General features: G+C 43.1%; 1 protein-coding gene and 1 long non-coding RNA gene across 3 annotated transcripts in view; one reads left to right on the plus strand and one right to left on the minus strand.

Annotated features, from left to right (window-relative positions):
* ARAP2 (ArfGAP with RhoGAP domain, ankyrin repeat and PH domain 2) overlaps positions 1-25,240 on the plus strand; it is a 481,396-nt gene that overhangs the window by 361,384 nt on the left and 94,772 nt on the right. The gene's annotated exons all lie outside the window — the stretch shown is intronic.
* Positions 660-1,461, minus strand: LOC120924286. Its single transcript, XR_005746341.1, has 3 exons — positions 1,376-1,461; positions 1,066-1,244; positions 660-967 (listed from the first exon to the last, which is right to left on the minus strand). It is a non-coding gene; the product is annotated as an uncharacterized LOC120924286 (long non-coding RNA).

Here is a 25,240-nt window from a genome sequence, read left to right on the forward strand (position 1 = left end):
TCTGTAATAAATTAATTGCTATGATTTTCAGCTCCATCTAGTCACTAAAATACAATACAAAATAGTTTTCCAGACAACCTAAATAAGAAAAGATACCACATTTTTGGCCACTACACTAATACTGGGAAAATAAGTCCATCCTGCTTGAATGTGTGTGAAATTTGTCCAACAAATTTTTATAAATAGAACTTTAAAGTGTACATCTAACAATACATATTTCTTATTTACCTTATTAAATATACCATTGAAAGTTATTTGGTCTGTATGAGAACTGCAAAAATATGTATATTGTATATTCATCCAGCCAGAAATCTTGAAAGCTTGTAACTTCCTGTGCTCTATAGCTCTGAACTGTTAGGCCCCGTACACACGACCGAGTTTCTCGGCAGAATTCAGCCAGAAACTCATTCGGAGCTGAATTCTGCCGAGAAACCCGGGCGGGTGTACACTTTTGGCCGAGGAAGCCGACGAGGATCTCGGCGAGGAAATAGAGAACATGTCTCTATTTCCTCATTGTTCAATGGGAAATTTCGGCTCGCCGAGATCCTCGGCGGCTTCACAAGGAATTCGACGAGCAAAACGATGTGTTTTGCCCGTCGAGTTCCTCGGACGTGTGTACGGGACCTCATAAGTTAGCTAGGAGAGAAGGGTTTGTGGGACTTTAAATGTGGGAACACCATGTCAAGAGAGAATAATAACATAACAATGAAGTTACAGTACATGATTTATTACAATCTTGAATACATATCAGATTTTTTGTATCAAATAGATAGGTAGTCACAAGACTTACTCTAAATATGCTGCTCATAGCATGCAATACAAATACAAATTAGACATGGCAGATATACAGTACATGGTAAAATAAATCAATTGAAGAACATAGGTAGTAGAGACAAGTAACTGTTGGCATCTAGTGGCTATGTGCTTCCTGGAATTTCAGCCATTCACCAGGAGTGTTATAAATATACTAGAAAGAAAAATAGACAAGGGTTTGTGATAATGCCTTTGGAATAGGGAAGGACAAGGACTATGTCCCAACAAGGTGGAGACAACTGGGAGACTTACTGTACAGCCTCAAGGTCAAGTTCGGTATCTGCCAAGGTAGACGGTGGTACGGGCATGGTGTCTCCCCCGGGGTTGAGATGGGGGAACTCTCCAAGGATGGGGAACAGCGCCCAGAGCATAACACGATGGTAACAGCTTGATCCAAAATGCTATGTGTGCACAATAAGTGCATAGTGTTCCTAAAATAAGTGTGTCAAAAAATAGATTAATCAAAAAGTGTAAAAAAGTGTAGAAAAATATCCCCCCATAAGGGGACTGCATAGGGGAATGTGTATGGAACAGAACCAAACAAAGGGAGGAAAAAACATACCAAGAGATTGTGGCTGAGCTCCCAGCGAAAAGGGTGACCTGTGTGTAGGATCGGTGTGTGGTTCCTTGTGATTGAGTCAAGCAAATTAACCATCGGCTGCTCCAAGGCTACTATATACCCCCATTCCCAGGCGGGGCCAGTCAACGTCATGCCTGATAAAGACATTTATATTAATTTTACTTCAAGGCTTTTGCATTTTGGAGGGCAAGAAGCAAATGTTTAGAAGTAATAACGTAATAGATGACTTGCAGTGACTTAAAAATAACAATGTGCGGCTTTGAACACGATATTTTTACCATTTGTTATTTGATAAGTTTCTTTGTTACTGGGTAACGCATTAATAATTTCACAGACCATCTGTGTACTGTATGACTGACAGACTGAAAAAAATGCAAAGGCTGAGTATATTATTTCAGATTTAAAAGGACTGCCATGTATGACTGTAAACCAACCTGAATATTGTCTTGTTAAACTGTAATTGAAAAAGAGGATTTGAGAGCGGCTAAAGTGGTAAAGCATTTATTGAAAGTGTATCTTAAAGTCTTTATTAAATGCCGTTCTTGGTATGCTTTTTCTCTTATGGGATAGATTTCTCTGTATTCATTTCACTTGTGCCTACAGCTCATTCTTACGCATAGATCAATAACATCCAAGAGGCTTTGACAATTACGTAAGAACCATGATATATTAAGGCCTGACAGAGACCTAGCAGGCCCAAAGGACAAGTAAAGTCCACAGTTCTACTCGTAGTACAGATATTATGTTAAGGCCCCCTTTTGAAAATTCTATTTATTAGGGTTTATATTTAATGTACAAAAAGTAGTAAATAGACATGACAAATTTGCCATAACCATTCACATATCATTAAAATGTTCCTTTTGAAAGCATGAATACTGACTAATGTATGTTTTCCTACAAATGCAAGCTATAGATAATTCACAGTACAGACACAACAGAACGTTATGTGAACTTGCAAACTGAGAGTAAAGGAGAATTATGACCAATGCTATTTTGGCCCTACTTCTCCTATGGCTCACAGGAGTGCACTTCGTTCTTCACTCCTGTGACCCATTTTCAGACAACAGTGGGCTTTGGTCCAGGCTCTGGAAAGATCCTGACATTACAGTCAGGATCCACCTGGGTGCCTGGACCTCCACCTGACTCAGTCTTTCAGCGAGCCTCTCGAAGACTGAGCCAGCCACTCGCCCCTTCCAAAGTCCAGCGCTCAAGTGAGCCCTGGAGGGGCAGAGAAAAGAGCAGATGACTGACAGTCACTGGCTCTCTACTCACCGAAGACAGATAACTGAGCGATTAGTGGTCTTTGATCATTTAGTTCTTGGTGTAGAGCCGGCAGGTGACAGCTGCATCTGGGATCAGTGCTACAGTGATCTAGGTGAGTATGAATGTTTATTTTTTTTGATTCTCGAGTTTCTCTTTTAACTTTAAAAGTAGTGTTACGGCCATAAAGAAGACACCATAAAGTGCACCTGCAAGTGCTTTCTCACATCCTCATGTTTCCTTCAGAGTTCTTTTTAAGCTTCTCCAGGCCCCAGGATTTACTGCTGGTCAGTTATGCCTTGTACACACCCCAGAGTACCCTGTCCCCATGTTGATAAGGACAGGGCCTCTTCCCGACAACCCTGGCCGTTGGTTGTCGGGGTCTGCGGGCGTGGGTCTTATCGGAATCTGGGAGCCCCCTCAAATAACGGGGCCCCCAGATACCGGCCCCCCACCCTAAGTGAATGGATATGGGGTACATCGTACCCCTACCCATTCACCTGGAGGCAAAGTGTTAAAGTTAATAAACACACGACACAGGGTTTTTAAAATAATTTATTAGTCTGCTCCGGGGGCCCCCTGTCTTCTTTAGCTCTTTTAGCAGGGGGGGCTTCTTCTTCCGCTCTCCGGGGGGTCTTCTGCTCTCCGGGGGGTCTTCTCCGCTCTCGGGGGTCTTCTCCGCTCTCCGGGGTTGTCTTCTCCTCTCTCGGGGGTCTTCTTCCATCTTCACCGCTCTCCGCTGTTGATTTGGCGCACCCCGGTTCTTCTCCCGATGTCCGGTGCCTTCTCCTTCAGGGCTGGCTGCCGCTATCTTTGTGTGTTAGCTCAATTACTAGCAGGCGGCCAGCCCGCTCTTCTGTGACGTCGTCTTCTTCTCTTCTCTTCTTCTCCCTTCTTCCGATGTTGACCCGACGCCTCTTCTCGCTGCAATGACAGGTGCGCGGTTTGCATCCGATGTATATAGGCCTCACAGTCCCATCATGCTCCGGTACCTACCCACGTGGGTAGGTACCACATGGGTAGGTACCCGAGCATGATGGGACTGTGACATCATAAGAGAGGCCTATATTAATCGGATGCAAACCGCACACCCGTCATTGCAGCGAGAAGAGGCGTCGGGTCAACATCGGAAGAAGGGAAGAGAAGAAAAAGACGGGCATTTGCAAATACATGTGTAAGCTGCAGACCCTGTCAAGGCTGTCTGTGTACTGCAGTCCTAACTATAAAATTTAAAGTCTCCTCAATGGAAGCACATGAATGCTGATGGATAGATGAAGGGCAGATGACTGACATGATCTACAGCCTAGGCAGGCTAAGATTATTTGATGACGATTGTGAGTGTTTTAAGTCATTAGAGACTGCAGAAAGTTTGCTGATTTCCATGAGGGGGACAAATTATGAGATAAGAGTAAACAACAACCAGGAAGTACACTATGGGCCAAATCCACAAAGCAGATGCGCCGACTTAGATTTCTAATTTTACTCCACGCGTATCTTTGCGCCCGATCCTCAAAACGAGTTACGCCTTAAAATACAGATTTTCCGTCCTACCTAAAATGATTACACCGGCGCATCCTCGGACGCAAATTACGCTAGTCACGCCGCTGTTTTTGATAGGCAAAGATGCAAATGAGGGAGATAGGGCGATCCACATAATTAAGTGTGTGCGCCGTAGATTACGCCCTGTGCGCACCTGTTAGTTTCCCTGCGCAAATTTACATGTTATAAAAGCAGCCCTAATTTTACACCTGCCGTGTAAAGGTCTGCTGAAGCAACAGCATTGAGGAAGAGCTGAGCACACATATTTTCTGAACTTCAATCTGTCTGCCAACATGCCCGGGCCATCCATGATCCTAACGGCACTCGCTACTTTAGAGGCGCAAAGAAGGAGGAGGGCACAGAGGAGGAGGAGGAGGGCACAGGAGAGGGTATACCGCCCACGCCGAGATCTCTTTGGCATGCCTGCTTCTGAGGTCTATGGCAACTTCCGTTTTAACCGGGAAGCCATCCTTGAATTAACCCGAATCCTGCAGGATGATCTCACCACCCCAACCCAACGATCCCATGCCCTGCCACCTCTCATCAAAGTAATGGCAACACTCCATTTCCTTGCCACTGGGTCTTTCCAACGCACATGTGGAGGTCTGGCTGGGATGGCACAATCCTCCATGAGCAGGTGTGTCCATCAAGTAGTCCCTGCAATACTGAGACGCATGGCCAATCAATTTCAAAAACCCACCTAGGAGGACCAGCGATTGCAAACCATGACGGACTTGTACTACATTGCCCGATTCCGACGGACCATTGATTGTACCCATGTGGCACTACAGCCCCCCATGAGACAGAGCACCTGTTCCGGAATCGGAAGCACTGGCATTCCATAAATGTCCAGGTAATCGTAGATGCCCATGGCCTCATCTGGCACGTCTGTGCAAAATTCCCTGGATCCTGCCATGACAGCTATATATTCCGGCAGACCAAAATCTCCAAAGATTTGGTACTGAACATGTATGGAGACAGCTGGCTGATTGGTGAGTGACATGGGTGTCAGGTATGTCCCCCCCCCATGATGCAGACATCACGAGGGGCACATGCATGACTAACATCCTCCTGTCTTTTCCCTTCCAGGTGACTCTGGATATGCCCTGGGACCACATATGATGACCCCATTCAGGAACCCCCAAACCCCAGGAGAGCAACGCTACAACGAGGCTCGCATACGCACCCGGGCAGTTGTGGAATGCACATTTGGGCTGCTGAAGTCCTGCTTCAGATGTCTGGATAAGTCTGGGGGTACATTGTTAAATTCCCCAGACTTTGTGTGCCAGATCATCGGTAGTGTTGAGCAGAATATGCCATATTCGATTTCGCGATATATCTCGAATATATATTCGAATATTCGAGATATATTCGCTAAATTCGAATATTCGTGATATTTTATCGAAATTAAATGATTGCGATTTTTCGCTATTGCGAATGCGAAAATAATTGCGATTTTTTGATAACTGCGGTAGGAGCACTCTGATTGGCTCAGAATATTCGTGATATTTTATCGAAATATCGCAACATGCGAATGCGATATTTATTGCGCAATTTCGAGAAATGCTGGAGGAGCGCTCTGATTGGCTCAGAATATTCGTGATATTTTATCGAAATATCGCAACATGCGAATGCGATATTTACTGCGCAATTTCGACAAATGCTGTAGGAGCACTCTGATTGGCTCAGAATATTCGTGATATTTTACAATACAAAATAATTGCGAATATTCGGCAAATGCGGAAGGAGCACTCTGATTGGCTCAGAATATTCTTGATATTTTACAATACAAAATAATTGCGAATATTCGGCAAATGCAGAAGGAGCACTCTGATTGGCTCAGAATATTCTTGATATTTTACAATACAAAATAATTGCGAATATTCGGCAAATGCAGAAGGAGCACTCTGATTGGCTCAGAATATTCTTGATATTTTACAATACAAAATAATTGCGAATATTCGGCAAATGCGGAAGGAGCACTCTGATTGGCTCAGAATATTCTTGATATTTTACAATAGAAAATAAAAAGTGTTTTGCATTGGTGGTGATTCTTTACTCTATCCATCTGTCACAGCCGTTTGTCAATCAAACACCTTGAAGATTGAACACGTTCATGCTGCATGCTTTGGACTTTTTTTCACTTCACATATCAAAGACATTTTTATGAAAGATTATTTTTCTATTATTGGGACTATATTTCTTTATATATTTGTTTCACTGTGTATTTCACAAGTTATTTGCGCTTGCTTATTTTATAATTTGCCCACATGTCTTGTCACTAGACATATTTTTTATTCTTGTAGAGCGACTCCATTTTCTGTCTTGTATTAATTTATGTTGTATAACATTTTTGAGTTGCTGCTGTATTCTCCCCTTTTTTTAAGGTATGCGCAATTTTTTACTTCTTACAAAAAAAAATAATATCAAACATACAAATATTCATAACAGAAACATACACAAAGCCCCCCCCTTTTGCATCAGAGACAATCAGAGTTCTCCTACCACAGTTATCGAAAATTCGCAATAATTTTCGCATTCGCAATAGCGAAAAATCGCAATTTTTTTTTTTTCAATTTGGCAACATAAAAGGATCGCCTCAGCTTAGCTACTCGGCCCAGGGTCTCTAATCATACCAGCAATGCTTTTAGACGTCGATAGGATGTGATCTGTTTTAAAAATCAAATTGAAAAAATGCGAATATTCGGAATTGCGAATATTCACCGCGAAATTCGAAATATAGCGCGATTTCTCGAATATGCTATATTCGAGTCGAATATTCGCAATGCGAATATTCGTGAGCAACACTAATCATCGGTGCATGTTGTATTCTGCACAACTTTGCCATGAGAAGGGGACTGGAGATTGACATACGTGCTGACCTGACCCCCGACCCAGGCAATCCCCCCCAACCCACTCTACCCGGTCTGCTGAGGGCACAGCAGCCAGGAGACGCCTCGCAGAAGGCATTTTTCACAGTAAACGCACATGAATAATGTCACAATGAGAATGTTTCTTTTCACAGTAAACGCACATGAATAATGGCACAATGAGAATGCATGAATGCACACCACTGTGGTCCCTAGCACAGACACATAACATGCACATCGAATTGGATTAGATCCAAGTACCCCCCCCCCTTTGGTACTTGGGAGCAGTAACACCACGCCACGGCTCCAATTATGTTACTGTGCATTCATACACCATTCAGGAACCTGGGATCACTTCTCCCTGGTCCTGGGGATCCCTTCTCCACCAAAACTGAGGGTGACACCCTTATTTTATCAGGAATGCCACCCCCCCACATTCACACACCATTCACACACATAAACCAAATCATAAGTACAGTATAATAAACAAAATCATAAAAAAATAAATAATAAAAAAAAAATATCAAAAGTACCCCTGCTAATTAATTCCAGCGGCGAGTGCTCCGTCTGGGCTGCCCAAGGGCACGGGCACGGGCACGGCCAACTGGAGGATCTTCACGGGGGGGGTGTTAGCAGGGGAGGGAGTATCTTCATGGGGGGGTGAGTGAGCAGGGGAAGAAGGAGCCTCCCCTGGTGTCTGTCTTCCTGCTGGCCTGCCCTCCAAGGCCACTGCTATCCTGTTCAGACAGCCAGTGATGGCAGCCGTATTGGCCTGGCCAGCCCGGTTATTGTCCTGCACAATATGGAAGGGGATTTCTCTGTGTAAACAGAAAAAAACACTGCGTGTAAAATCAATTAAATAACAGTGAAAAATTGAATATAAAATATAAAAATATCTGTGAAAAGCTGCCAGTATTAATTACTAAAATACCATAGTAAACAAAGAAACAAAAAACAAGATAATACAGCGCTAGTAACTTGTGAGAAATAAATATGAAATATATAACCAAAAAATATGAATGAACATAATAGGTGAATTGACGGTATGATAATCAATATAACAAATCCATCCAAATGAATAAATAAAGTGAAAAAAAGGTAGTCCATAAAAAATCAGTGCAATTGAGTCCAATTAAGGTGAGCATCAATAATTAATCATGAAAAGATCCTCCACCAGAAATGAAGTGAAAAGTCACCCAATGTGTGGGAAATGAAATCTCCTTACCAGAGAAAAAGACCGGGCTTTCAACGGTCTAATACAGCATAAGGATGTTTAAAGTCTTCCTTGAAAAGACTATTCCGGACACTGCTATAAATCACCAGCATGAAAAGCTCCAAGGGACAAGATCCTATTCAAATCCGCTCCAGTTTAGCAATTGGTGTTCATAAAAATAAAGAATGGTGGGAAACCACATAGTGCATTACTGTGTAAACATTTAGTTTTTAATAGAAACAGATGTGCACTTACAGCAAAGACTTGTAAAACTCGCGTATGGGATATGGTGTGGAGAGGATGGCGTTTCCTCGATCCTCCGTTTGCTTCGTACCTCCGTCCGTCACGTGTCTCTCCCTCTAACGTGATGACGTCACTGTGGCTAAGCTCCTCCTACGCGTTTCGTCGCAATACGGACGTCTACGGGGATAGGCTGCCTGAGAGAACGTCATCACAGAGCTCAATATATATAGCCTCATCCGCCATGATGGAAGAGGGAAAAAACAATGAGAGCTATGGGAAAGAGAAGACGGAGCGTGCACGTATTAATGTGCGATGCACAAACGAAGCTATTTGTGGAAGAGAATAATAATAATAAGATGAATGCCATCTTGTGGACAAAAGGGAGTAAGACACATGGACAGATTAAGTGCAGCAAAGGATAATCCAGGCAACACCATCGCGATTTCACATAACTTAAAGTCTCTTAATGAAAATACAACATATGAAGCCTGTACAACCCATATCACATATAAACATACATAAATACATATATATCCTAAGTCATGTATATTATTACAAAGTCTTTAAAAAAGAAGAAAGTTATCAATATATTTGAATTATATGTTTACATTAAAAAACGTTAAAAAATGATAAAAAATACATTAAAAAATACATTAAAAATCATTGATAAAAAAGGGGGTCAAATGGAAAGGTGAAATAAGAAATGTGGACAGGATAAAAACAAATTATGCATTATTTAAAAAACAATTAATGTCCCAGTCCACATTTAACCCATGAGGCCTATAAGATCGCATGTTAAAAATCCAGCGAGTCTCAAGCTGGGAGATTGTACGCACTTTATTTGTACCCCTCCAGTGTGGACATAATTTTTCCATGGGTAAAAACAATGTACCATCAATGCTTTGGGTATGATGCTTCGCATAGTGTTTGGATAAATTATGTTTAGAAAATCCTCTACCAATATTACCTACATGTTCATTTAGTCTGATGTTAACAGCTCGTTTGGTTCGACCGATGTATTGTTTTTTACAGGGACACTGTATTAAGTAAACCACATGATCACTCGTACAGGTGATAAATGTCTCAATATCATATACCTTAAGGGTCTGAGTGGATTGAAAAGATGTAAGTTTGCGTCCCTGGAATGCATTAATTTTGCAAATATTGCACTTTCGACATGGATAAAAACCCTTCATTTCCTGAAAAAAGTGCACCACCTTAGGGGGGTCAATGATATTTGGGGCAACTTTTAAACGTAATGACGGTGCTCCTCTGAAAATTACTATGGGTTTCTCTGGGATAATCGATCCCAGTATCTGGTCATTCTTCAAAACACCCCAATGTTTTCTTAAGATCTTTTTTACAGAGAAGTGTTGGTCAGAGAACCCAGTAATTAAAGCAAAGCTGAAAAAATCTTTATTGTTAGTAACAGTCTTTTTTGAGGTTAAAAGCTGATCTCTATTTAAAGTACTGATAGCCAAAATAGTTTCATCAATACTGTCTTCTTTATAGCCTTTATCTATGAATTTCTTCTTTAGAATTTGGGCCTGTTGTTGAAAATCATATAAAGAGGTGCAATTGCGTCTAATTCTCTGAAATTGTCCCTTTGGGACAGCCTTAAGCCACTGTGAGTGATGGCAGCTCGTAGTGGGGATATATGCATTGCGATCAGTTTCTTTAAAATGGGTCATGGTGGTTATTGTCTCATCTTTAACCGTGATAATAAGATCCAAGAAATTAATCGTAGATTCACTAATATCATATTTCAAAAAAATTCCTCGGTCATTAATATTTAGACCAGATAAAAAACTATCGAGGGATAGGGTATCACCCTCCCAGATCACCAAGATGTCATCAATATAACGTTTCCATAATTTGAGTTGACTTGGAGGGTTAACATCAATGACTTCTCTTTCCCAGAAAGACATGAACAAGTTCGCCACACTAGGGGCAAACTTGGCGCCCATCGCTACTCCGCATTTCTGTAAATAATAATCACCACCAAACCAGAAATAATTATGGCTGGTTGCAAACACTAAAAGGTTAGCAATGAAATCTCTTTGAATAACCGAAAGTGAGATGTCTTGCTGTAAATAAAAACGGACCGCCTCTAGGCCATGATGGTGTGAGATGACCGTGTACAATGAATTTACATCAGCAGTAGCTAATACAAATCCATTCTTCCATTCACAATCCTTCAGTAAATTAATAACCTGGGTGGTATCACGTAAATAAGATGGAGTGGAGATAACCAATGGCTGCAAGAACTCATCTATATATTTGCCAATACGCACCGTTATAGAATCTAGCCCACTTATGATCGGACGACCAGGTGGGTTGGTGGTACTTTTATGCACCTTAGGCAGGTGGTCTTGGATAAAAGCGATTATATAGCAGAAATGCACAGGCTTGTGTCTGACACCACCACTTACAGCCTTTTAGCCAATAACCCAACAGTAAAATACAAGAAAGAACTTCAGGCCTTAATAAATGAAGGTTTCTCATTGGGTGTTCTAAATAAAAAAGAAAGAGCTCACTTAATTCCATCAGCACCGAGAGTGCCAGTGATATATTATCTGCCTAAGGTGCATAAAAGTACCACCAACCCACCTGGTCGTCCGATCATAAGTGGGCTAGATTCTATAACGGCGCGTATTGGCAAATATATAGATGAGTTCTTGCAGCCATTGGTTATCTCCACTCCATCTTATTTACGTGATACCACCCAGGTTATTAATTTACTGAAGGATTGTGAATGGAAGAATGGATTTGTATTAGCTACTGCTGATGTAAATTCATTGTACACGGTCATCTCACACCATCATGGCCTAGAGGCGGTCCGTTTTTATTTACAGCAAGACATCTCACTTTCGGTTATTCAAAGAGATTTCATTGCTAACCTTTTAGTGTTTGCAACCAGCCATAATTATTTCTGGTTTGGTGGTGATTATTATTTACAGAAATGCGGAGTAGCGATGGGCGCCAAGTTTGCCCCTAGTGTGGCGAACTTGTTCATGTCTTTCTGGGAAAGAGAAGTCATTGATGTTAACCCTCCAAGTCAACTCAAATTATGGAAACGTTATATTGATGACATCTTGGTGATCTGGGAGGGTGATACCCTATCCCTCGATAGTTTTTTATCTGGTCTAAATATTAATGACCAAGGAATTTTTTTGAAATATGATATTAGTGAATCTACGATTAATTTCTTGGATCTTATTATCACGGTTAAAGATGAGACAATAACCACCATGACCCATTTTAAAGAAACTGATCGCAATGCATATATCCCCACTACGAGCTGCCATCACTCACAATGGCTTAAGGCTGTCCCAAAGGGACAATTTCAGAGAATTAGACGCAATTGCACCTCTTTATATGATTTTCAACAACAGGCCCAAATTCTAAAGAAGAAATTCATAGATAAAGGCTATAAAGAAGACAGTATTGATGAAACTATTTTGGCTATCAGTACTTTAAATAGAGATCAGCTTTTAACCTCAAAAAAGACTGTTACTAACAATAAAGATTTTTTCAGCTTTGCTTTAATTACTGGGTTCTCTGACCAACACTTCTCTGTAAAAAAGATCTTAAGAAAACATTGGGGTGTTTTGAAGAATGACCAGATACTGGGATCGATTATCCCAGAGAAACCCATAGTAATTTTCAGAGGAGCACCGTCATTACGTTTAAAAGTTGCCCCAAATATCATTGACCCCCCTAAGGTGGTGCACTTTTTTCAGGAAATGAAGGGTTTTTATCCATGTCGAAAGTGCAATATTTGCAAAATTAATGCATTCCAGGGACGCAAACTTACATCTTTTCAATCCACTCAGACCCTTAAGGTATATGATATTGAGACATTTATCACCTGTACGAGTGATCATGTGGTTTACTTAATACAGTGTCCCTGTAAAAAACAATACATCGGTCGAACCAAACGAGCTGTTAACATCAGACTAAATGAACATGTAGGTAATATTGGTAGAGGATTTTCTAAACATAATTTATCCAAACACTATGCGAAGCATCATACCCAAAGCATTGATGGTACATTGTTTTTACCCATGGAAAAATTATGTCCACACTGGAGGGGTACAAATAAAGTGCGTACAATCTCCCAGCTTGAGACTCGCTGGATTTTTAACATGCGATCTTATAGGCCTCATGGGTTAAATGTGGACTGGGACATTAATTGTTTTTTAAATAATGCATAATTTGTTTTTATCCTGTCCACATTTCTTATTTCACCTTTCCATTTGACCCCCTTTTTTATCAATGATTTTTAATGTATTTTTTAATGTATTTTTTATCATTTTTTAACGTTTTTTAATGTAAACATATAATTCAAATATATTGATAACTTTTCTCTTTTTTAAAGACTTTGTAATAATATACATGACTTAGGATATATATGTATTTATGTATGTTTATATGTGATATGGGTTGTACAGGCTTCATATGTTGTATTTTCATTAAGAGACTTTAAGTTATGTGAAATCGCGATGGTGTTGCCTGGATTATCCTTTGCTGCACTTAATCCGTCCATGTGTCTTACTCCCTTTTGTCCACAAGATGGCATTCATCTTATTATTATTATTCTCTTCCACAAATAGCTTCGTTTGTGTGTTGCACATTAATACGTGCACGCTCCGTCTTCTCTTTCCCATAGCTCTCATTGTTTTTTCCCTCTTCCATCATGGCGGATGAGGCTATATATATTGAGCTCTGTGATGACGTTCTCTCAGGCAGCCTAACCCCGTAGACGTCCGTATTGCGACGAAACACGTAGGAGGAGCTTAGCCACAGTGACGTCATCACGTTAGAGGGAGAGACACGTGACGGACGGAGGTACGAAGCAAACGGAGGATCGAGGAAACGCCATCCTCTCCACACCATATCCCATACGCGAGTTTTACAAGTCTTTGCTGTAAGTGCACATCTGTTTCTATTAAAAACTAAATGTTTACACAGTAATGCACTATGTGGTTTCCCACCATTCTTTATTTTTATGAACACCAATTGCTAAACTGGAGCGGATTTGAATAGGATCTTGTCCCTTGGAGCTTTTCATGCTGGTGATTTATAGCAGTGTCCGGAATAGTCTTTTCAAGGAAGACTTTAAACATCCTTATGCTGTATTAAACCGTTGAAAGCCCGGTCTTTTTCTCTGGTAAGGAGATTTCATTTCCCACACATTGGGTGACTTTTCACTTCATTTCTGGTGGAGGATCTTTTCATGATTAATTATTGATGCTCACCTTAATTGGACTCAATTGCACTGATTTTTTATGGACTACCTTTTTTTCACTTTATTTATTCATTTGGATGGATTTGTTATATTGATTATCATACCGTCAATTCACCTATTGTGTTCATTCATATTTTTTGGTTATATATTTCATATTTATTTCTCACAAGTTACTAGCGCTGTATTATCTTGTTTTTTATTGTCCTGCACAGCCCGGGTATTGTCCTGCACAGCCCGGGTATTGTCCTGCACAGCCTGGGTCAGGGCAGTCACCTCCTGGGCCACGCCTGTTGTGGCGGTCTTCAGGTCCCACAAACATGTGATGACCCCCAAAGAGTTTGTGGCCACATCACCGAGTGACTCCCTCATTGCACCCAGGCTGTGCTCCATTTTGGTAAGAGTTTTTTTAATCTCACCCAGAGTGCGGGTCTGCCGGGCATTGTCCTTCTGCAGACTGGCCGGCAGACGCTCAAACACCCCCCTGGTCTCCTGGGTCGCCATCCTGCCTGCCCCTGAGGCTTGTGGCTCTGGAGGAGGGGAGAGAGTGACCCTTGTGGTTTGCAGCCTGTTGGGGGAGGAGTGGGAGGGGCTACCCCTGATGGTGGCCTGACTGCTGCCAGCCTCTGGGGTAGCCTCTGGGGTAGGCTCTGGGGTAGCCTCAAGGGTATCCTCAAATGTCATTAGATCAAAGGCCAGAAGGATTTCCCTGCCAAGCTGCAGATTTTCTTCTTCTACCCCCTCATCCTCCTCCCCCTCATCCTCCTCATGAGGGGAGGTTTGGCCACTCCCCTCCCCTGGGGACTCCTCAGCAGCCTCCTGTCCTTGGGGTGGTGCAGCAGCCTGGCCTGATGGCCCAGCATCCTCCTGGCCTGATGGGCCAGCAATCTCCTGGTCATCTGTGGAGGACACCAAACAATCACAGGTTTGAGGATCCACACACTTGGCACATCTTCCCTTCCCCCACCCACACATGCTAATCACCAGATAGAAAAACAAAAAAAACTTACCTGGCCTCACAGGAACATCAGAGTCAAAGCCACGCAGGCCCACCACCTGCTCTGGCTGGAAACACTGGGCCACTGCCCATTCCTCCTCAGTCAGCCGGATGGGGCATGGTTCCCCTCCTCCAGTGCCCCTCCTATGGGCAGTGAGCTTTGCCACCTTATTGCGGACCACGCTCCTCAGATCATTGATCTTTTTCTGGATGCCAGCGGGGGTCCTCGTCTCCCCCCCCCCGCCGCATTTATCTGATCTGTAATTTTTTGGTAAATCTTCCTTTGGGCCGGGGAGGTGTTCCGGCTCTCAGGCCCATGTAAATATCGCCCATATTGGATGATATACCTGGCAAGGATTTGCTTCTCCACATGTGTAAAATTAAGCTTCCTGCGCTTGGGTGCCATCACAGACACCACTCAGCAACAAGAAAACTCACAGGACAAACAAACAAAAATACACACACAACAAACAAACAAAAATACACACACAACAAACAAACAAAAATCAAAACACACAAGCAGACAGCTACTACAAAGTCAAAAACAAACACACAAAAAACAAGATATTCACTTAGCTCTGAATATCTGGGAATTATTCCCCCCCTTTTTTTTTTTTTTTCCCCCCCTCCTTCCCTCTTCCTAAAAACTTATACGACTACATGCATATGCCTGTTCCTCGTTCTAGTTTAGAAAAAAATATATATATGTTACGGTGATAGTAAAACGATCTGTGCTCTATCTCCATTGAAACTGTATGGTTTTATATTATTTTTTACCAAAATTGTCTTCTGCTTTCATTACCTACTGGGTGTATTATATACATTGTTGTATGCACTATTATTCATTCAATAAAGACTTTGTGAAATAAAAAAACAAAAAAAACAAACACAAAATCCAAGCAGAAAAAAAAAAAAAACACTTAGCAGAAACAATCAAACAAAAAATACACTTATCAGAAACAAACAACAACTACAATCTAATACTCCTCCAAAACTTCTCTATCACACACAACTCACCAACAAACACTGACAAACGTTCAGAGCAGAAGCAACTTTCTCTAGGAAGGGAACACAGGGAAATACTTTTGCAAGGGAAGAGTGTTTGACTGGGGCTATTTACACACAGGGCGATCCTCAAACTAATTATGCTTGGCCTTTTACCTATCTCACTGATTGCACCGAGCAAAGTTCTGCACATTCCCAGTGAGCAGCAGATTCGTGCGCGCATGCGCAGTACGGCCGGCCCTTCATTTGCATGGGGTCACGGCTCATTACAATGAAGCATGCCCACTTCCTTCCCACTTGCAAAAAACCCTGCCTTACGCCTTGGAATTTAAGTTACGTAAGCGCTATTTTGTGTGCAAATGCGCTGTGGATACGGCACTTACGACACCAACTTAGGGCGCCGTAACTTAAATGACATAAGTTTTGAAAAACGTAATTTCCGCCGCTGGCTGTGGATTTGGCCCTATATTTCCAAAAGTATTGGAACAACTGCCTTTACGCGCACATGAACTTCAATGGCATCCCACTCTTAATCCGTAGGGTTCAATATTGAGTTGGCCCACCCTTTGCAGCCATAATAGATTAAACTCTTCTGGGAAGGCTGTCCACAAGGTTCAGGTGTGTGTCTATGGGAATGTTTGACCATTCTTCCAGAAGCGCATTTGTGAGGTCAGTCACTGATGTGGACGAGAAGGCCTGACTCGCAGTGTTCACTCTAACTCATACCAAAGGTGTTCTATCGGGTTGAGGTCAGGGCTCTGTGCAGGCCAGTCAAGTTCATCCACCCCAAACTCACTCATCCATGTCTTTATGCTTTGTACACTGGTTTAAATCATTGGGTGGAGGGGGGATTATGGTGTGGCATTGTTTTTCAGGGGCTTGGCCCCTTAGTTCCAGTGAAGGGAACTCTTAAGGCATCAGTATACCAATACATTTTGGACAATTTCATGCTCCCAACTTTGTGGGAACAGTTTGGGATGGCCCCTTTCTGTTTCAACATGACTGCAAACCAGTGCACACAACAAGGTCCATAAAGAATCTGATGAGCAAGTTTTGGGTGGAGGAACTAGACAGTCCTGATCTCAACCTGATAGAACACCTTCCAAGCCAGACCTTCTTGTCCGCCATCAGTGCCTGACCTCACAAATGCTCTTCTGGAAGAATGATCAAACATTCACCTAGACACACTCCTAAACCTTGTGGACAGTCTTCCCAGAAGAGTTGAAGTTGTTATAGCTGCAAAGGGTTGGCCAACTCAATATTGAACCCTAAGGACTAAAACGCCATTAAAGTTCATGTGCGTGTAAAGGCAGGCGTCTTAATACTGTTGGTAATATAGGGGGGTTATTTACATCCACTTTGCACTAAAAGTGCAAACTACAAGTGCAAAGTACACTCTCTGTAAATCTGAGGGGAAGATCTGAAATGAGGGGAAGCTCTGCTGATTTTTTCATCCAATCATATGCAAGCTAAAATGCTGTTTTTTATTTTCCTTGCATGTCCCCCTCAGATCTACAGTGATTGCACTTCCAAGTGCACTTTCAGTGCAATTTCCGGTGCACTTTGCACTTGTAGTTTGCACTTGTAGTGCAAAGTGGATTTGCCTTTCGTAATTAACCCCCATAGTGTATCAACTATATACAGGTGTCTACGCCCTCAGCAAGCCATGTGATAAGGAGGCACCCATGCGGATTGGTTTCCGAGCCAGGCTGTGTGCATCCAAAGACACACACAGTGCAGCTCAGCTATGGTCCATGCTCCCTCCTCCCAGTATTTGAGTGAGAGCATTGGTAGCCAATGGGTCTGGCTGCTCTCACTGTGTCCTGTACGGGCAGGGAAAGAGACCAACTCTGCTGCAGATGGAACAATGCTGAATCATGACAGGACTCAGGTAAGTATTTAGGGATGGCAGGGGGAGGGGGGACAGGCAGTGGGAGTTTTTTTTTTACCTTAAAGTGGATGTAAACCCACTCTCATCCTTTCTAAACTACTGCCATAGTGCTTATCTATAAGGATATAGATGCCTCCTGCATGTATCCTTACCGGTCAAATGTCTCCCCTCTGTCTGTTATGAGACCTGAAAAACTGCAGATTCTGTGGGTGGGTCTGTTGTCTGGAGCTCTGTGGGTGGAGTCGTGATGTCAGTAGACTCTCCACCCTCCTCAACACTACCCTTGTCAATATACATTTTTTCCTATGTATTCCTGCTATGATCACTAACATCCAGTCAAAATCCAGAAAAGGAACCACATGACTTCAGAAAAGGACTGGGGGGTGGGAATTAAAAAATAATGCCTGTCTCCAGGCTATTGCATGAGATATGTAAATAATTTGTCACTCACAGCAATGTAAGTCTGTTTTATTTCACTGAACAATAAAAGAGGATTGCTCAGAGCTGGATTAACTCTGTGTGGCAAGACTGGGCACAGATGATAGGAAATATTGTACTGTACATTGGGACATCAAAAAAATAAATACACATTTTCGGGTTTACATCCACTTTAATGCAAACAATGCATTAAGATAAATAACCTTTTTTTGTTACAGACACTGTTTACTCTTAGTGCCGGTTCACACAGCGGCAACCCGACTTACAGCGCGGCCAGGCTCGGATTTACTCCCTTTGCCACCCCAAGGCTGGGTCCTTCAATGCCGCCCCCCACTAGATTTAGCAGTGCTTTACCGTCATTTTAGCAACACTTTTCAGCCGCTAGCGGGGCGCTTTTAACCACCGCTAGCAGACAAAAAAGGGTTTAAAAGTGTCTCTGCTGAATAGATTTGCAGGCGCTTTGGCAGCGCTGCCCATTGTTTTCAATGGCAGAGATGGTTTAGGAGCACTGTATTCGCCACTCCTGCACCGCCCCAAAGATGCTGCTTGCAGGATTTTTTTTTCCTGTCCTGCAAGCGCACCCCCCAGTGTGAAAGCACTCGGGCTTTCACACTGGGGCTGCAGAAAAGGCAGTTTACAGGCGCTATTTTTAGCACACAAAAAGCCTGTAAAACGCCTCAGTGTGAAAGTAGTATAGATTCTATTATTAGCAGACCCACATGAAAAGTTACCTGGGGGGGGGGGGGGATACATAAATTGTGAGATCAAAGTAATTCAGACACTACCTGCAACGTTAACATTCCAGTAAGACCCCTTTCACACTGAGGCGCTTTGCAGGCTCTATAACGCTAAAAATAGAGCCTGCAAAGCGCCCTGAAAGAGCCGTGCCTCACACTCCAGTGTGAAAGCCCCAAGGGCTTTCACACTGGAGTGGTGCGCCGGCAGAATGCTAAAAAAAAGTCCTACTGGCCGCCTCTTTTGAGCGCTGAAGGAGTGTTGTCTACACTGCTCTTCCACTGCTCCTGCCCATTTAAATGAATGGGCACCACAGCTATACTGCCGGCAAAGCGGCGCTGTATCGACGCTTTTCAGGTGGTTTTAACCCTTTTTCGGGCGATAGCAGGGTTAAAATCGCCCCACTAGCGGACGAATAGCGCTGCAAAATTGACGGTAAAGCGCCGCTAAAAATAGCAGCGCTTTATCGCCGACGCGCCTATCACCCCAGTGGGAAAGGGGCTAAGTAGTACATGTGTGTACAGACACAACTATTCACCAGCATCTGTAGGGGGAGGAGACAGTACATTGATGCAGAAAGGGGTAGAAAGGAGCCCTGTCATTGCATGTTGATAACTAGAGTCTGGAGGGGTGTGTCAGGAAGAGCTCTTCCTGCCAATCAGCTCTGATCCCTCCTCAGCACTCTGTTCCCCATCTCTGTTCCCCATCTCCTTCATCTGCTGCAGGGATGAGCTCTGTGAAATGTAATCTCTGTCTTCTCATGCTGCTCGATCTCCTCTGCAGCTCTTCTACCACTTGTGATGTGAATGAAATCAGGCACTGGGGGGAGTGGCAGGAGGAGAATATCAGATGAGACCAGCAGGAGCCCCCCCCCACTTTCAGTTCTGTTCTGTGAGACCCTCCATACTTTCCATACACTCCGGCACACTTCCTGGTTGCTGGGGCAACGCCAAGCTCACTCCTCACAGGCACCACACATTAGAAGCATCCGAATGCACTTCTTCTGCGATTGGTAGAGGGGAGGTGGGCGGAAACCTTGTGCTGACGGAAAAAAGTGTCATATCTTTTGTTTTCTCTCCTCCTGCCGCAGGATGATAAGCGGTGGGGGGCGGCGCTGCCCCTGCACTCACTGCCGCCCCGAGGCCTGGCCTCTGTGGCCTTGTCTGTAATCTGGCCCTGAGCGCGACTTTGCAAGGCAACTTCAGCGTGACTTGGAGCAACTTACAACGCAACTTAAAGTTGCCTCCAGGACAGAATAATCAGCTCTGTGGGAGGGAGGGGTTTGCCTGAGAAATGTATTTTCTTTTCCTGTAAAGTTGCTTCAGTTAAGACAGCGATCCGACTTTGGAGGCAACTTCCATTGAAATCAATGGGTACAAGTTGCCTACAAGTTGCCTAGAAGTCGCCTTGAAGTAGTACAGGAACCATTTCTAAAGCCGGAGCGACTTCAGTAGTGTACATTAAGACGGCTCTCATTCACTTCAATGGAATTTCTCATGTTGCGCTGATTGGAGCGACACAATTTGGATCCCAAGTCGCTGTAGTGTGAACCGGCACTTGGGAACACATGTTGGTGAATGTTATATTTGCTCTGTGAAAGAAAAAAAAATGGCATTTCTCACATTTTACAAACAATATGGGGACTATTTGTGTCTTCCGTGTGAATGCTAAAATATTTGCACGGCAAATATTTTTTTTTTTTTTTTTTTCATTCAAATTTAGTTTATTTTCAATAAAAGAAGATACAATCGAATAAAATAGTGGAATATATATCATTGATACATATAATATCGACAAAGAACATTTCATATTATATAATCCCTAACTATCTTCCCTTGTCACAATATCCAACAAGCACATAGGCTTGATATCATGTTAAAAAGGGTAAATAACAAAACTATCTAAAATAACGATTCATGGAAAATAAAAATAAAAAATAAAAAAAATAAAAAGTGATCTCATATACCAAGGATTTCATACGGTAAATCCCCAATACCATTTAATATAAAAAAAAAAAAAGTATATCGCATATACCAGATCAGAATTATGAATCCACTAAAATGGTAGATGCCTATAACATTCCCATCTCTCAGACACCCCTAACGGGATCAACCTGTGTCTAAGAGGTAGAGCTATCCAGCCAACCTAACTAGCATCTCTAAATCAATTTTGGATTAAATTGGTATCCGAAAACACTTTTATAAAACCCTCAATTAACTTAAATTCCCGAGAGGAAAGAGGGAATACTACAACCATATATGCATAAACATATCCTTCCAAAGTAGATCGGATTAAGGATGTATTAAACAAAGGACAACACCCTCATACATAAAAAAATAATAATAGAGAAATAAGAAAAGAAACAAAAATAGGGGTAAAGAAAAGCGAAAAGGAAAGAAGGAAAAAAGAAGAGTAAGAGAAATAGGTAGCCTGCCTGCCAATGGTCGATCTCAATTCGAAGTCGCATGAAAAATCTTTAGTTTCAAGGAGTGTAAGTTATTCCCATGTATTTTAACCAAGGTTCCCATATTTCATAAAAAAGAATAGATTTATCCAACATGGAACAGATCCTCTTTTCCTGTTCCATGATCCATGTAACCTTTCTCTTCATGTATAAGATGGAAACAGTCGATTTCTTCCATGCCGCTGCGACAGTGATTCTAGCACCTGTCAAAATGAATAGGATGAGTTGTCTGGTAACTTTCGAAATCTGAGGTAACATTCCATTAAGTAAAGCTATAGCCGGTGACTGATGTAAGTTACAGCCCGTGACTCGTCTGATAATATTAAACACCTTGGGCCAGATCCACAAAAGAGATACGACGGAGTAACTGCTGTTACTCCATCGTATCCCTTGTCCTAACTTTGGAACTGATCCACAGAAGCAGTTTTCCAAAGTTAGGCAGAAGATCCGGCATGTGTAATTGAATTACACTGCCGAATCTTAGGATGCAGTACCGCATCCGCCGCTGGGGGCATTTCGAGTCGAAATGCCGCTTCTAGTATGCAAATTAGCACTTAAGGCGATCCACAAAGCTTTTCAGCCTCGTTTTTTCGCCGTAAGTTTTAGTTTGCAAGTGTAAAACTAGGGCTGGTGTTACAAAGTGTAAACTAGTAACACCATGTAAAAGCCCATTCAAGCGACGGCATTTGGTATGCATTCCCGAGGGAGAACTCCACGGCAATTTGTAAAAACAAAACCGGCATTGGGTTCCCCCCCCAGGAGCATACCAGGCCCTTAGGTCTGGTATGGGTTGTAAGGAGACCCCCCTACGGCGAAAAATCGACGTAGGGGGTCCCCCTACAATCCATACCAGACCCGTATCCAAAGAACGCTACCCGGCCGGTCAGGAAAGGGAGTGGGGACGAGCGAGCGCCCCCCCCTCCTGAGCCGTGCCAGGCCGCATGCCCTCAACATGGGGGGGTTGGGTGCTCTGGGGCAGGGGGGCGCACTGCGGGGCCCCCCACCCCAGAGCACCCTGTCCCCATGTTGATGAGGACAGGACCTCTTCCCGACAACCCTTGCCGTTGGTTGTCGGGGTCTGCGGGCGGGGGCTTATCGGAATCTGGGAGTCCCCTTTAATAAGGGGGCCCCCAGATACCGGCCCCCCACCCTAAGTGAATGGATATGGGGTACATCGTACCCCTACCCATTCACCTGGAGGCAAAAAGTTAAAGTTATTAAACACACAACACAAGGGTTTTTAAAATAATTTATTATTCTGCTCCGGAGGCACCCCCCTGTCTTCTTTATTAGCTCTAATACCAGGGGGGGCTTCTTCTTCCGCTCTCCGGGGGTCTTCTCCGCTCTCCGGGGGGGGGTTTCTTCTTCCGTCCCATCATGCTCCAGTAGGTACCCACGTGGTGGGTGCACGTGGGTAGGCACCCACCACGTGGGTACCTGCCGGAGCATGATGGGACGGTGATGCCTATATAAATGGGATGCAAGGCGCGCTTCCATCATTACAGTGACAAGAGGCGACGAGTCAACATCGGAAGAAGGGAGAAGAAGAACCTGACGTCACAGAAGACCGCGATGGCTGCCTGCTAGTAATTGAGCTAACACACGAAGATAGCAGGCAGCCAGCGCTGAAGGAGAAGGCACCGGACAGCTGCAGAAGAACCGGGGTTCGCCGAGTCAACAGCGGAGAGCGGCGAAGATAGAAGAAGACCCCCGGAGAGCGGAGAAGCCCCCCCCGGAGAGCGGAAGAAGAAACCCCCCCCGGAGAGCGGAGAAGACCCCCGGAGAGCGGAAGAAGAAGCCCCCCCTGGTATTAGAGCTAATAAAGAAGACAGGGGGGTGCCTCCGGAGCAGAATAATAAATTATTTTAAAAACCCTTGTGTTGTGTGTTTATTAACTTTAACTTTTTGCCTCCAGGTGAATGGGCATGCGGCCTGGCACGGCTCAGGAGGGGGGGGGCGCTCGCTCGTCCCCACTCCCTTTCCTGACCGGCCGGGTAGCGTGCTTTGGATACGGGTCTGGTATGGATTGTAGGGGGACCCCCTACGTCGATTTTTCGCCGTAGGGGGGTCTCCTTACAACCCATACCAGACCTAAAGGCCTGGTATGCTCCTGGGGGGTGAACCCATGCCGGTTTTTTCTTTGAAAATTGGCATGGAGTTCTCCCTCAGGAATGCATGCCGAGCGACGCTGTCAATTTTTTTTTTTCCCGACGCAACTTTTTTAAGCCGGCGCGATCCACAAAACTCGGCGTAACGTAACTTTGCGCATGCGCAGTACGGCCGGCGCGGGAGCGCGCCTCATTTAAATGGGACTCGCCCCATTTGAATAGGAACGCCTTGCGCCGGCGGAATTTTAGTTACACGGCCTGAAATTTCTAGATAAGTGCTTTGTGGATCGGGCACTTAGGTAGAAATTTTAAGGCAGTGTAACTTAAATGGGATTTTTTAAGTTGCGCCAGGTTTTTGTGGATCTGGCCCCTTATTCCAGTATCCCCGTATCCTGGGACATTCCCACCATATATGTATCATAGATCCTAATCCCTGGCAATTTCTAAAGCATAGTGGTGAAGAAGATGGATACATTGAGACCAATTTAAGAGGGACTAGATACCATCTAGTATACATTTTTATATTAGCTTCTATAAGAGACATACTCATGAAGCCTTTAATGGACCTGCGATAATTATTATACCAGTCTGTCAAATCCCAATCCATCTGGATTTCCCTCTCCCAAGCCAGCATATGAGGTAATTTTGTGTCATTAGTAGCAAGCGATTTATAAATAACTGTAATATAACCTTTTCTGATCAAGGTCTGGTCGCATTTACTTTCATAAGGTGTTAAAATTCCTGAAATCGACTCACTATCCCATAGACTTTTAGCATGGTCATGTATTTGCGAAAACCTCATTCCTTCCGAAGGAGGAAGACCAACATTATCTATAAAATGTTGTTCAGGAAGAGGTCTCAAACGCGAGAAAAAGCGTCCTATACGGTACAACCCCTTATCATGCCACCATTTGAAGGAATCAATGTCAATATTAGAAATAAAAGATGGGTCTTGAAACATATTCGATAAAGGTCGGCCTTTAGAGATTAGTGAAGGATTGTTTTTAAGTGAATCCCATAAAACCAAAGCTTGAGATAAAGTTGGTGATAAAATAGGAGGCCTATTTTTAGTGGAATTCCACATTAAATTCTCTATCGTAAAAGTCGGGGAAGCCTGTTCTTCTATGTCGATCCAATCAGGACGATCATTTTCGAGATAAATTTCAGATAATTGTGCCAATCTAGCTGATTGATAATACCATAATAAATTTGGAACCCCCAGACCACCTTGATCAGGTAAATTAAAAAGGTGTTGCTTTTAGTAATTGTATATTTAAGAATTAATATCTCGCATATATGATATATGGTTAAAAATATGAGAGTTCAATTGTCAGAGTGAAAGTTTCAACATAACACATTTATTAGAGCTTATACAAAGTCTAATCTAACACACAGAACCTATCTATAGTCTCAAAACTCAGATCGTAGGTTAAAATACATACATTTACATGAAGGAATACAGAGTATATTCCTCTAAAACCTTAGATTACCAGCATGGGCAGTTGCTACAAGTAATTATCACATAGTTACCGTTTTAAGACCCAGGCCTGTAGGCCAGCTCTCTATCAAGACATCCTTCCATCAAGTGATGGTTCCATAAAAAGTGACCCCATCAATCTGTGCCGTGGAGTATATCTTTCTAAGCTGATGTCCCATTGGTTGGCCTAGCTAGCATCACGATTGGAGGACTGACTACATAAGTCAGCCCCCTTTCATGCAAATCCTGATGACTATAATTTTCCCAAGGTTAACAGGGTGTGGCTATCTTGATTGAACATCCCAGCATGGGGTCCATCACATACGGTAGTTTAATTCACTGGCTCCACAATGTCTGTT

Source organism: Rana temporaria, chromosome 1, assembly GCF_905171775.1.
Source record: "Rana temporaria chromosome 1, aRanTem1.1, whole genome shotgun sequence".
Classification (NCBI taxonomy): domain Eukaryota; kingdom Metazoa; phylum Chordata; class Amphibia; order Anura; family Ranidae; genus Rana; species Rana temporaria.